Raw genomic sequence first — 13739 nt, 5'->3', positions numbered from 1 at the left:
AGGCATGGACAATGGCAGAGAGTCCAGCATCCATTGTCAAGATACAACAAACAGTTTCACTGTAAGTCCATCTTTGTCTGGAAGTAGAGATACATACTACATTGTATCCTCACATCTGGATATATTAGTCTCCATTTTACAGTTACTATACATCCCCTTAAATGAAAAGTCACAATATAAAATCAGCAACAGGAAGAAAAATAGAAGTTTACAATGCCATGAAGTTGAATGACATGTTACTAGATATGACAGTCTCCATTACACAGCTACTATACATCCCCTTAAATGAAAAGCACAAAAAACAATCAGCAACTGGAAGAAAAAAAATTAACAACACCATGAAGTTAAATAACGTGCTACTGAATGATTAATGTGTCACTGAAGAAATGAAAAAGAAAATCAAGAACCTTCTTGAAGAAAATGATGCTACTGTATGATCTATGAGCCAATGAATAATTTAATCAGAAGAAAGTGTTTTGAAGAGATGCAACTAACAAAGACAAAAACATTAAAATCCATGAGATATAGCTTCCAATGATTTTTGTTGGTGAAATGTGTCTCTTCTAGACAGCAAATAGATGGGTTTTGTTTTTTAATCCAGTCTACTAATCTATGACATTTGATTGAGCTTAAGCCAATTACTTTCAGGGTTAATAAGTATGGGTGGTACTTTGTTCCTGTCATTTTAGCAATTGATTGTTCATGGATTTAGTCTTCTGTTGTCATTTTACTGGGATGTTCTTCACATTTGCCTTTTGTTCTGTTGGATGCTATTCCTTTTCTCTGTGAAGAGAACATCTAGAAGTATCATTTGTAGGGCAGGTTTGGAAGAGGCAAATTCTTTTAACTTTTCTTTACTGTGGAAGAATTTTATTTCATTTTCAAAGACAAAAGAAAGCTTTGCTGGATATGTTATCCTGGGCTGACATTTTTTTTTTCTTTTAGAATCTCGAATGTGTCACTCCATTCTCTTCTTGCCTGTAGAGTTTCCTGTAAAAGACTTTCTGTGAGTTTAATTGGCATTCCTTTATATGTCAATTGATTTTTTTCATGTGCACAGTTAAGGACTTTTTCATTATGTTCGATTGAAGAGAGCTTGATGATCATGTGTCTTGGTGAAGATCGCTTTTGGTCAAGTCTGTTGGGAGTTCTGTGCCCCTCCTGGATGTTGTTTCCCAATTCTTTCTCTAGATTAGGGAAATTTTCCCTTATTGTTTCATTAAATGCATTCGTAAACTCAGCTTCTCTTTCTGCACAGTCTGGGACTTCCGTAATTCTTATATTTGGCCTCTTAATAGTGTCTTTCAATTCTTGAGTACTTTTTTGGCCGGATCCAGCTCTGCTTCCAGCTTTTTGTTTGTTTCCCCCTGGTGACAGGAAATATCTTCTAATTTGGAGATTCTTTTTTCTGCTTGCTTCATTCTATTTTGGAGACTTTCCACTGTACTTGTAATTTGCTCTACTGTGTTCTTAATTTCTGATATGTCACCCTCGATTTGCTTTATTGCTGCAGTTTCTTGTGTAACGTATTTCTTAAATTCTTTGAACTCTTGTATGTGCTTCTCATTGTTGATCAGAAGCTTTATGATGAGTTTCTGAATTCTGTGTCCCCCATTTTCTCAATGTCTTCCTCAGTTAACTCTGAGGTTGGTATGGGGTTTTGCTCCTTTGCAGGGGAGTACTCAGTAATATTCATTGTGGCTTTGTCTCTTCTTTTGCTCTTGATCATTGTACTTCTGGTTAGCAGAGTCTTCTTCTTGGGGCAGGTTTCTAAGCTGTGTCACCCACAGGTCTACAATGCGATTTTACTTGTTGCAGTTGGCACACAACTTTTTGCTTGCAGTCACTTGTGCCACTCCTTCCAGCAGTTCCAGGTCTGGGTTCTTATGTTACATTTCCACCATGGTTTCCATAGCCCCAACTCCAGGCTCACCAGTCTTCACCTCCTGTGATACCATGATGAGGTTGCACTGTTGTCTCTGCGACCTCTCTCCCACATCCGGTTGGAAGAGGTCCCAGGATTAGAGAGACACCAGGTTTCCTATCTAGTTAAGGTTTTGGTGGTGCTGATCTTGCCGGAACCTGTGGAACATTAGGTCTGGGTGCTACACGGACCTATTTTGACCTGTACGATGCCACAGCCAGTATTATTTTCCTGAGGGCCCAGTGCAATTCATGGAACTCAGTGAATTCTTGTGAGCTCAGTGCATTCGCAGTTCACTGTTGTCTCCTGCAGTCCCAAAGCTTTTGCCATAGTGTACAAAATGGCACCTGACGTACCACAACTAGAGTTCTTAATCTGCTGGCCATCAGATCCGAGGGCTACCCAGACCTGTATTGGGTGGAACTTTTAGAATGCCACGTTGATGCAGTTCATTGAGTCAGAAATGAGTTCACTCCCAGCTCAGTGTATGCTGAGTCCTTTCCCCTGCCTTTGCTTCCTTATGCAAAATGGCTCCTTATTTGGCTCTAGGGGGCTGTTCCTGCAATGCCCTGCTGCTCTGTCTCTGCTCTTGGTCAAATCAAACAGAGCAGCAGGTTAGACAGTTCTTTGTCTAGGTTCACCTCCCAAGCTCCCAGTGAAAGTCTCTTCCCACCTGGTTTCTAGTGGAGTTCAGATCGCCATTAGCTGAATGCCACTGGAATATCAGTCATTGCAACACCACACCATTGTTTTCACTGCTTTCCTGTGTCTGTCAGTCTCCAGGTACCCTTCTGCTGTTGTTCTGTTCTCCTATTTCCTGGAATGTGTCCTCTCTGCTTTATCCTGATTAAATGTGTCTCTGTCCGTTTAAACATGCCCTTACCCTATTCTGTCATCTTGATTCTCAAGATTACCTGACATATTTTTAAAGAGCAGGAAGTCACAAACAGATGATATGCTGTTTTGACATTTGCACATTTTGAAGATTTGTTTATTTGAAAGAGTTATACAGAGACAGGGAGAGATAGAGAAAGAAATCTCCCCTCTGCTAGTTCACAGCTAAAATGATGACAATTACCAGACCTGGGTCAGGCCAAAGTTAGTAGTTCAGAGCTTCTTCTAGGACTCCTTTGTGAGCCAAAGGGCCCTATTCCCAAGCATGTTAGCAAAGAGCTGTATTGGAAGTGGAGCATCTGGGACTTGAACCAGCACCCATAAGAGATACCGGTATTGCAGGTGGTGACTATATGCCACAATACCAACTCCTAGATAATGGGACAGCTGGTATTTGTTTATGCTCATAGTATAGTTGTAATGGGAAATGACCGTGTATATGAATAAAGGATTCGTTAAAGCAAGTAGAAATATTCTGGAAATACATTATGGTGTTTGCTATGTGACTCCCAAACTCCTTAAACTTCTAAAAATTATTCAGATAAGTGAATTTTGTGGTATGTAAGTTATGTGTCATTTGAAAAAGAAATTTACATTATTTTGGAAAATAATTTACTATATAGTATAGAATCCATATGGTATTCATCATGCATAACATTGGCTATATATAATACAGCAAGAATTTTATGATAGTATTGGGCATTGGACGACTGGCATTAGATTTCTTCAGAGCAAACCATGCCAAGTGCCAGCATAGAACAACTTCTTGCCACTTTCTAATAGTTAAACTGGAAATGTTCAGTAAAGTATATGTGTGCAAGCATATGTAAACAACTTGTTTTGACCTAATGAGACTACCATATTCTTACAATTTGCATTTTACATAGAGGTTAATTTTTCACTGGAATGGATCTGGATACATTACCGTTTAATTGGATAGAAATTCATTACAGATTCTGCTTTAGCTGTTTCGGGGGTGACTTTGCTGTTTATATAAGCTTTTCGCAGGAGTAAAAAATGACCAAAGTGCCGAAGATGAGCCAATAATGAATGAGTTTGCTAAACTGGACTGTTGTTTAAAGAGAGCTGTAATTTTCCTACAGCCATTACCATTTTAAAAAAAAATCAATGAAAACAAGAAGATAGATGTGGAATATAGAATAGAGTGATGGCTATGAACTCTGTAGGTTTTTTGGTAATGGTAAACAATATTAATCTTCAAATTGGGTTTTCATGGTAGATTGGTGTACATACTATATTTTATAAGTGGCAGTTTTTATCATGTTTTTCATAAAATATATTCGAAAAAGAACAGAAAATATTTCAAGTTGAGTGAAATCCTGTCTGTTAACTACTGCTAAGAGTCCAGAGGTGGTCCTGATTTATCTCATACATTTTTCCTAGAAGTCTGTAAGAGTATTACCCTCTGCTCTGAAGTTCCTTCCTGTTGAAGCATCTATTTGAATTCATCTACACAATATTATCATTATTCCCCAAATACTCACAGAAAATTGTGTATGCTGTTTGTCAGCAAATATTTCAGTCTTTGTGAAGTGAATTGTGTTTTTGTATATTGCTCAGAAAAATGACTAGTTGTCATCTTGGAGGGTACAAACTTTGGAGTTGAAGAAGAAGGAAGTTCCTAAATTATAGCTTTGTGAAAAGGATTTGATTACAGTTGCTAGGTAGCAGCTCAGAGAAGACTTGGTACCAAAGAAAGATCTAACAAGGCAGGTGTAATTCCAGAATGGCTGTAATTTTTGTGCTGATACTGTTTATATTGTTGAAAAAATGTTAAGTGTGTTAAAACTGTGCAAAACAATATATAGCAAAGCTAAAAAAACAAGCAACAGTCTACAGCATTCATGAATGAAATGCAAATCTGAGTCCAATATTTGTAATTTTAATTCTAATGTGTGCTTTCCTTAGTTTTTGAAGGAATTAGAATGAGGCCCAGTGAAGAAAGATCATCTCATCAGATCCTTTAAATTACCTCAGCAAGGAACTGACATACAAAGGCAATTTCTCCTCTGTACTTGTTCAAATATATTACTTAAGAACTCCATTCAAGGACCAGATCCCTATGTATTTAGCATATATTTTACGTGTAACTGATCCTTGTTGAGAATTATTAGCAACCATACTGAAAATTAGTTACTACTCAAGTGTGATACCAAGATTATTATGTAATTAAGGCTGGTGATGAATAATGTATATCCTTTTGTTTGATGAAAACCACATGCTTTTGTGTTTATATTGGTAGAGTTCTGTAGAGTTTTGTGATGTTAAGTCTTTCTTTTAGCTTCAACCCAATTTTCTGTTGTAAAAATAGGTTGTCTTAGTTTACACAATATGCTTATTCTGTAGATGATGTGAGCATAAATTAATCCCATAATTCTCAGAATTTTTTTTTTGCACATGGGTTAATATTTTTTTTCCTTGAATGATAGATGGCTTTCAAGCAGAGTACTACTGATGTGTATCAAATAATTTAATCATGTAGGGATTATACTTCTACAGTCATCAAAGTATATTTTAAAGTGCCTAAAGTTTACTAAAATTATTTATTCTTGATAGTTCTTATTTCTTAACATTTACTTCTTTTTAGCTTTCAATATTCTGCCTTATAGTTACATGGCTTTATTCTACATGGTGCTATAAATGCAATTATTACTCTCTTTTTACAAATGGAGAAAGGGAACAAAGAGAGGTTAAGTAAACTTTCCAGGCCCAATTAAGCAAACAAATAATAAAATCTGTCTTATTTCTGTGTGGTTAACATCAATCTTAAGACATATTATGTATGACCAAGAGTATATTTTATGGAATTACTATATTTCATATTTCTATCCATGTACTGAGACATATATCTTCTTAAGTGTAGCTTTCCAGAAAAATGCTGTGCATGGTTATTATTCCATTTTATAAATAGTTGATATAAGCAATTTGCATGGAAGTATAAAACTATAGCATTCTTGTTCTTATGATGAAATGGCTGTCTGAGCTAAAGAATGTCAGAAATATGCTAATATTTGAAGCATTTGATAAAATTAGATATTTGAGTAGATAAAACAGATTATATGTGGTGGATTAAATAATCGAATACGGAATGTTATTTCTTCCTGAAATAAAATATAAAAGAATAACAAGATGAAATTTTTTTTAACTAAGATGTCATAGAATGTGATAAAGGGAAAGAGAATGGCTTGTAGGAAAAAAAAATTGAAATACGTGTTGAAACAAGCAAAATGAAGTAAAAACAAACTAGAGATTAAATATTAGATTTTCCCTTAAAATGTTTTACAAGTTTATAATGTTGGCTTGATTCCAAAATCTAGAAGTTTCTGATTTTATGTTAATCATAACTTTAAAGTATGCACATTTTACTCTTTTGTTCACCCATGGAATTACATGTATAGTGCCAACTTATTAGTTCCTACATTAGAAATATTTATTGGACAACCATTGTATTACTTGTAAAGTTTTTGCTTCTCTCTTGTGCGTATAGTACAAGTGTCATTCTTTGCTTATGTTAGGTGCTCGATAAATGATTTTGAAATCAAATAGAAACATTAATGGTTGGTTTTCTCTAAAATATAATTTCTTTGGTTATTATTAGAAAGAGAATATCATTATCACTGAAATTAAAATCTCATTCTCTACCCTGTAGTGTTCAGTTATATCTGAAAATGTGGTTTATTTCTGACAGCTAAAGTTTTGTATAAAAGTCTTGACAAATGAGAATGACTGTAGAGTAAGATAGTTAGGATATTAACAAATTCATGAATTTGATGGTGAATGGCTTCATCCAATGACAGCATGAATCTAATATGAGAACACATGGGGATGAGGACATAGATTGTACGTCTCTTTCTTGGAAGGCAGTTATAAGGATAAAGGCTCAATTCAATATGTAACAATATATTTTGGTAAATTGATAGCACATTACCTCAGTTATTTGCATCCCTTTATCCATGACTTTTTTTTTTGGTAGAGTCTCACAGTAACAATTATTACAACACGGTTCTCAGTTCTCTTGCTGATGGGATAATAACAAAGAGAACAAATTTCATGTAGTTCAGATACTTTTCCAAGATTAACATGATGCTTTCCTGCCTCTCTCTGCTTTGATACAGCAGATAACATTTTAGTTTACATTATAGTAAAAGGCTTACAATTCTACTAAGTAGAGTTTAACAAGTGTAAGTAAATGGGCCATGGTTCATCAGGAGTAAGGCAAGGGCTGCAGGTAACAATGAAATGAAGCTGTGTGGTATCATAGTGGGTTAAGCCATGGCCTGCAGGGCTGGCATCCCAAATGCACGTTAATTGGAGTCCTGGCTATTCCATTTCCAAACCCACTCCCTGCTATTGTACCTGGGAAATCAGCAGAAGATGGTCCCGTGTTTGGGGATGTGCCATAGAATGAGAGGCTATGTGGAAGAGTTGATCTAGCCCATTACCAGTAAACTGATTGACAATTGCTGCAGCTAATAACAATTCCATGAGCCATGTCTTCCAGCTCTTAGTTTCCCCCCAAAGATCTGTGAACTAATCACATTCTGGTTCAGTTCTTTCTAAGCATACAAACCCTGAGATTTTTTAATACTATCTAATGAGTCTGTATAATTAGGAAATGACCTACTCCTTATGATAATGACCTCATTCTGAGTGCTGATGAAAAGCAAGGCCAAAGAAAGAAAACTTATATTGGTGAAACACCAGCGAGATGCTCATTTCCCTGACTCCACACAATGGGATTGCACACTAAGATCATATGCAAATAGCCTTTTAAAAATGTTCTAATTTTAAGGAGCAAAGTACAAATATAAAAAGATAAAGTATTATTGATAGGCTTTGTATTAGATCCAGTGTGGTTTTTTAATGTTCATTTTCAAGTACTTGAAAGGCAGAGAGATGGAGTCTGTATGAGAGAAGAAAGCGTAAGAGGTAAGGTAGGAGGGAGGGAGAGAGATTGAGATTTCTGTCCTCTGGTTCACTGCTCAAATGCACACAAAAGCCAGGGGAGGACAGATGAAACCTGAAGCCTGACAGTCCATGTGGATCTTCCATGTGGATGGTAGAGGTCGGACACTGATGTCGCCTGGGATGCATGAGCAGGAAGCTGGGTTGAGAGCAGAGTAATGGTACTCTCACCTGCACTGACATGGAATAGAGACACCCTAAGGAGCAACGTAACCCACTGTGCCTCAAAGCCTGCCCCGTGTGTATTCAAAATAAAACGCCTCACTTAGGAAAGTAGCCTTAAGTTATACTAGTAACTCTAATGCAATTATTTAATAAATCTTATGAAATAAAATTATAAAATAAAGTTATACCAAATCACTACTAAATATTGTCAGGCTGATACTATGAATAATGACTCAATATGTTCATAGGATTTATTTCCACTATTCTTATGCTTTAGGATTCTCTAGGCATCATTTCATTAACTATTGGAGTGAAATTATGGCTTGAGGAATAAAAATTTTACCACAGGTTATTTAATTTTAACTGTGCTAATCATTGAGATATTTCTCTTGGTACAAAGTTACTGACTAGTGTAACCATTGATCTGTAATTTATATTCCCAAAGTTGTTATGTCAAAAATGCTGTATTCATTTTTTTCAACTTAATTTATGGATATATACTTGATTTATGCTATTAATATTATCAATCTTCAGGATTTTTACAGTTAACCACAGATGATATAATAAGAAATCAGTTGAGGAATTTCTTATTTCTAAGACATAGTATAATGGGATTTTCTTTGGAATGTATAAATAAGGAGTTTTTCCCTGAAACACACATTTGACTAACCTTTAGATTATCCATGGCCAGTTTTATTGAATTTGGCAGTATTAATCTTCAGTGACCTAAAGGGTCTAATACCATGTTACACAGTAGACAAGAGTGAAATAAGTAATATCCCTGCATGTTGAAAAAAGTGAGTAACTGCACAAAATAGTGTAAAAAGTCATGCCTCTTTCTAACATATTTAGGATCTATCAATTCTATGGAAATAATATGCCTGCTAGAGGCATTGTGGCAGCCTTCATGAATCTGATATTCGATATGAGTGTTATATAAGCATTCCCCATGATATTTCTGCCCTGTGAGTATTAGCAAAATATCAAACATTTCATAGTAAAGATATATCTGATTACTTTCAGATTCTCTGCAGATATATCTTTTAGAAAGTACTGATACTCCTTTTGATATTAAATATCAATTTTATGTATGTTTATTGCCATCACTTTTTTTTTCTTACGAGATCAGTTCCCCAAGGAGATAACCAACATTGTGGAATCAACAGAGATGTGATATGTAATCTAGAAAGGAAACATTGTGCCTGTATTTGAGAAACTTCACTGTAGTTTTCCTGAACAAATAACTACAGATAGCAATCATCTTGTAAGAACACAGGGAAACAGATTCACCAGCCATATCAGAATCACAAAAGAGAACTCTGTCACGCAAGGAAAAGATATGTAGAGAAACAGGATTTCAAAGATTGTTTTAAGTATCAAGAGCTAAGCTATCTTCTGGGTAAACGTTGAATTGTCAATTATGTTTTACTTATGTTCATAGAGCCAAATAGTGCAGGAATTTCCCCCTTTCATGGTTACGGTTCAAATCATAATAAATTAGAAAGAAAGGCCCTCTCCACTGTGTAAACTCTCTAACACATCTCAATAAGTATAAATAACTTCTTTCATCTCTTATCTGCTAGACTTGTATGAAGTGAACTTTAGCATTACAGGCAAAGTTTTTGAGACTGAAGACTAGCTTGTTTTTTCAAAAAATGCTTTGAATTAAAAGACCTCTCCTCTGTCTCCCTCTTTCTCTGTCATCCTTTTGAATAAAAATAACTATTTTAATCTCTTTTATAAAATGCATTTGTATTTGAGAGGCAGACCATGCACCCATGTGGGATACTGGCATTGCAGGGGCAGCTCAACCCACTGCTCCACACTAGAATCACTTAATTTTGGAAAAAAAAATAGTATATACTAGTATAAACATTCTATTAAAATATTCATTGTCTCTAAAAATATCTTAATATAACATTGTTTCTGAATGTATGCTATTTTAATGGACATTCTTCCTGGTATTTGATTCAGTACCACATAGAGTGTTTTTTACAGCAAAAATAAATTCTCATTAAGATAATTTAATTAAAGGCTTTATTTTTTTCTAAAATTTCTACTTCATAAATACCTTATATGTTTAGTGTGTATATCACAGAATAATTTTCCTGTACTACAACTGAAAGTTTAAAATAAATCGATATTTCTAATGTTGTTTATATTTCAGTCTCAAGGATATTATTCAGCTTTTACCACAAGTGTTTAAGGTAAATATTACCACACTTTGAAGAGGCCGAAACATATCTTTTTTTAAAAAATCAGGCTTTGTTTATGACAGAATTATTCATTTTTATGGTAAATATCACACCTTACCTAAAAAGTCTTTCTCTTTTTTAAAGGACTTTATTTTATTTGAAAGAGTTCCAGAAAGCAGTGGAGGATGGCCAAAATCTTGGGACCCTGTCCCACTATGGGAGACCTGGAAGAGGCTCCTGTATCCTGGCTTTGTATTAGCTCAGTTCTGGCTGTTGAAACCACTTGGGGAGTAAACCAGCATATGGAAAATCTTTCCCTCTGCCTTTCCTTTTCTCTGTAAATCTGCCTTTTCAATAATAATAAAAAAAATCTTGCAGAGAGGTAAAGAGACCGTTTATCTCTTCATGTGCTGGTTTGCATCACAAATGTGTGCAGCAGTGGGGCTGAGAGAGGCCAAAGAGCGAGCCAGGAGGTTGAGCTGGGTAGCCTGTGTGGGAATCAGCTTTGCCACCAATGCCACAGTGCCTGCAGCCAACTCCTTCTTTATGTCACTTACCATTTCAGACAGTAATATAGCTGGAAGGACTGTCACTGCATTGGGCAATAGGCTTGAGATTGTTTAACTTTGATGCTGTATTCAACATTCCTGATCAGCCATATACTAAAAAGCATTGAAATTTGTTCATACTGAGTATGTTTCTGAATTGGCCATGCTGAGTGTATTTCTGTTTCCGTGCTTTTAGGTGTTCACCAGCAGAAATTGTAACATAACCAATGATTTTTATTAGTTTTTCTTTAAAGATTTGTTTTTATTTTTTATTGGAAAGTCAGATATATAGACAGGAGGAGGAGAGACAGACAGGAATATCTTCTGTCCAATGATTCACTCCCCAAGTGACCACAAGGGCCACAACTCACTGATCTGAAGCCAGAAGCCCGCAGCCTCTTCTGGGTCTCTCACACTGGTGCAGGGTCCCAAGGCTTTGAACTACCCTTGCCTGCTTTCCCAGGCCATAAGCAAAGAACTGGATGGGAAGTGGGGCCGTAGGGACCAGAAGCGGCGCCCATATGGGATCCCAGCATGTGCAAGGTGAGAACTTTAGCCACTAGGCTATGGCACTGAGCCCAAAATACACATACTTTGGCATTTACCTTATAAAAAAATGAATTTTGATAGCAAAATGACTTTCACTAACACACACACAAAAGTAAGCAAGATATAGGAAATGATATGAAGAAACAGTCTGGAGCAACTGACTGATAGGAACCATGTCTTGGAATTTTGACAATAACTATGACTAATGTCGAAAAGGTACCAACAAGGAGGAAAATGCGCAAAAATAAGTGTGGAATTTAAGCAAAACAAATCAATTAGAATAAAAAATAAAATGTAAATGCTAGTATTGACGAGTGGAGTGACACGGGGCAGTGACATTAAAAGGCTGTGCAGACCCGAAACAATTGAGGAAGAGAAAAGTTATTCAAAGCAGGTCAATGGAATTTGCATAAAATGATATCAATAGGAATCCATGTATTACATGGCAATAAGAAATAGTGTCACATGTCTAATTGGGATCCTAGAGGGGTAAGAGAACAGAGTAGTATTGGTGGGGTGTGGTGTAATGTTCCAATTCATGTATGCGTTGTATAATGTTCAAATCAGGATACAATTGGCATGTATCATGCATTGAACACTTCTTTGTGATGAAAACATTCAAAATCCTTTTTCTAGTTCTTTTTAGAGAAATATCCAGCATCTATCACTATGCATATTTTCCTTAGAGTAACCGCATTCTCTACAACAGGACACCAGAAATTCTTTCTTCAGACTATAATGAAGTATATTATTCAGCCTGGAAATTTTGAAATATAAATCAAAACTAAACACTTTGGTTACAAAAATCCTATTTACGTATGTTTTTACATAATGTGTGATCTCGAATTCACAAAGATATCACTTAGCGGTATAAATTAAAACTCATCATTGGAAGTAGCTTAGGTGTGAGGATACTTCTGGAATAAATTCTGTTTCATGACTTGATTTCATTTGAACTTCATAGATTGCATTGCAAATTGGGTCTGAAAAGCATTCAATAAAGTAGTCTCCCTGTGTTTAATGTAGAAGGAATATTAATTGGTAAAACAACAAAAACAGTCTGGAGGGTCAAATTTGGCCCTTGGTTTTTAATAAGTCACATTAATTGATTAGTTATATATTTCTATGAGGTAACAGCAGACTTCAGTTCATCCAAAGTCCATTGGTTTTGTAATATAAGGAACTTTAGTGAAGTTAGATTGGCACTCAGATATTAGAACCCTTAAAGGTTTGAAAATCATTATAAAAATCATTAGTTTTTATCCTCCCAGTAATGAGAGAAACTTTCCTAATAACTTGTGTTATCATTTAATTATGTTTTACGGTTCAATATTGAGATATTAGAAAGTACAGAGATCTGCGAATCCACAGGGCATTTTAAAAACCGCTGTCCTGGTGCATGTTTTACTGAGTGGTATGTTTTAGATAATTCATTAGATGTGATCCTCTAAATTAGTTTTACTACTTCCCATTGTTAAAATTTCAGAAGCACAAGTCTCTAACAATGGCCTCAAGTCTGAGCATGTTTTGCTGCCTTTGATAAAAAATTTGAAAATCAAAGCAAAATGAACTCTTGCTAAAAATGGTAGTCATAGAGGGTGAGTTCAAGAATTTCCTGGTTCATTTTAATAACTGACAGGAGGTAAGAGGATAAATACAGTATTAATTTTAGGAGATTTTTTATGCTCGAGTAAACATGAAACTTTGTAATTATATTTACAGGCCTTGGCTGTGTTGAAAGATAAGGGATAATTACAGTCATGCATGCCTGATGAGAAGAGGCTTGCACAAACTGAGCAGGTTTTGTATGTTAACCAAACTCTAGTATTAGGAAATTCAATCAAATGCTAATGAATTACAAAGAAAAGTGTTATCTATAAATGTACTACAGCCTGGAAATCTCTATATTTTAGGAACTGAAAACACATTAATTTGCTGCCTATTATAATTTCTCCTGTCATACATAAAATTGGGCATAATTAGACTTTTATATCAGGCAGATAATTATGTCTTAGGTAATATTTATGCAGTTTTCATAGATAGACATAATGTGAAACTCTAGTATTTAATTTTTAATTAACACAGTCTGTATTATCATCATGTATATCTTTGAGTTATGGGTTAGGTCTTTTATTTCGAAGTTTCACTAGTTTGGGTTTTAGTAAAATCTGCTTTCCCACACACATTATTTGTACTGACTCTTATAGCGTCTTTTTGTATGGTTAACTTTCATGTATGTAATCAATTTAACCTTTAAAATGATCAATGTCATTTTTAAAAACAACAGATCAATTTTCTGACACTCTTTTTTAAAAGCTTTACAGACTCACAAAAAGATTTCAGCTCATATCAGACAAAATTAAGTATTTAGAAAGTATCATTCCATATTGTAAAAATCTGTTACTATAAATTCATGTCAAATAATGCATATTGAATCCTTAGAACACTGTTGTAACAGCACCGCTTACTTTTATTATC

This window comes from Ochotona curzoniae, unplaced genomic scaffold, assembly GCF_017591425.1.
Source record: "Ochotona curzoniae isolate NIBS_2020 unplaced genomic scaffold, NIBS_Ocur_1.0 scaffold_4701, whole genome shotgun sequence".
NCBI lineage: Eukaryota > Metazoa > Chordata > Mammalia > Lagomorpha > Ochotonidae > Ochotona > Ochotona curzoniae.
This window is presented reverse-complemented; position numbering follows the sequence as displayed.